Genomic DNA, 1,202 nt, shown 5'->3' with positions numbered 1-1,202 from the left:
TGTGTGTGTGTGTAAGAAATTGTCAGCTGATCTAACCACCTCGCACTTAAGAAAATAAAATTGTATTATGGCTAATTTTTTTGCATTTCACTTTTAATGTAAGCAGTATCTTTGGTTATTGTCTTTGAAAAGCCACTTCAACTCAGGCTGATTAATGTTCTGTAAAGTAGATGTTTTGAAATTGCTGTCATAGGGCAGACTTACTGTTTTGTCTTTCAGAAGTTTAAAAGTGAGTCTCTTTTTTTGGCTTGTGCACTATTTAAATCAGTTCATGCATCCAGTCCTAATTTTAAACTAAAGCCCTTGTTTAATAACTTAACCCCCTTTCCACATGAATGGTGGCAACATCCACAGCAAGCATTCAGAAATTGCCTTTTTTGGGGGGTGGGGGGGTGTTTGTAAGCTCTGTGGCTGGTATGTACACATTTATTTATACTTTTATGGACAATTCTCTTATCAACTCAGCCTGCAGAATATATTTTCAAGGGGCAAAAGTTTTAGTTCAGTGATTCCCAACCAGGGTGCTACAGCACCTTGGGATGCTGCCAGATACTTTAGAAGGGTGCCGTGAGGAGGTAAGCAGACAACTTTGGGTTCAGAATTGTCCCTGCTTTGTCAATTATCTGGCAGCTCCTCTGCAAGGAGTTAAGCACTGTAATTAGTTCTTGAAATTGGGTGTCCGTCAATTCACAAGTTAGAAAGATGCCACAAGTCCAAAAAGGCTGAGAGCTGCTAATTTAATTGCTTACTTCCAGACTTCAGTGGATCTCATAATCCCTAAGACTGAGAAGACCTTGCTAGCTAATAACCTGTAGTTTGCCTTTCTGAAGATCCACAGTGTGACTTCAGTGGCACTGCTTGTGTGAGTAAAGTTGTATGCCCAAGGGTAGTTTTTAACTTTTTTTTTTCAATATTTTGTGTATTTACTTTTCAGAAGTTATCCAGAAGTAATTTGTAACTGGATTACAAATATTAATACAAATTATAATGGGACAGATTTTCAGATCAGTTTTATAAAGCCTCAGCTTCATTTAACCAATGAATTGGATTAAAACAAAGTTTAAAGGAGGTTAGGGTGAGGTAAGTAACTATCTCATTTGATTTCCTCCCCCATAGGCTGTTTCCCAGATCTGTTTCTGAAGATCTGCATTACTGCTGTTTTGTCATTTTTTTTTTTTTTTTCAAGCTTCCTTTTAATTCTC

General features: G+C 37.3%; 1 protein-coding gene across 9 annotated transcripts in view; it reads left to right on the top strand.

Annotated features, from left to right (window-relative positions):
- The window catches only part of DDX4 (DEAD-box helicase 4), a 114,984-nt gene that overhangs the window by 25,879 nt on the left and 87,903 nt on the right, over positions 1–1,202 (top strand). The gene's annotated exons all lie outside the window — the stretch shown is intronic.

This window comes from Gavialis gangeticus, unplaced genomic scaffold, assembly GCF_001723915.1.
Source record: "Gavialis gangeticus isolate Ggan-Ray unplaced genomic scaffold, GavGan_comp1, whole genome shotgun sequence".
In the NCBI taxonomy this organism is placed as follows: Eukaryota; Metazoa; Chordata; order Crocodylia; family Gavialidae; genus Gavialis; species Gavialis gangeticus.
This window is presented reverse-complemented; position numbering and strand designations above follow the sequence as displayed.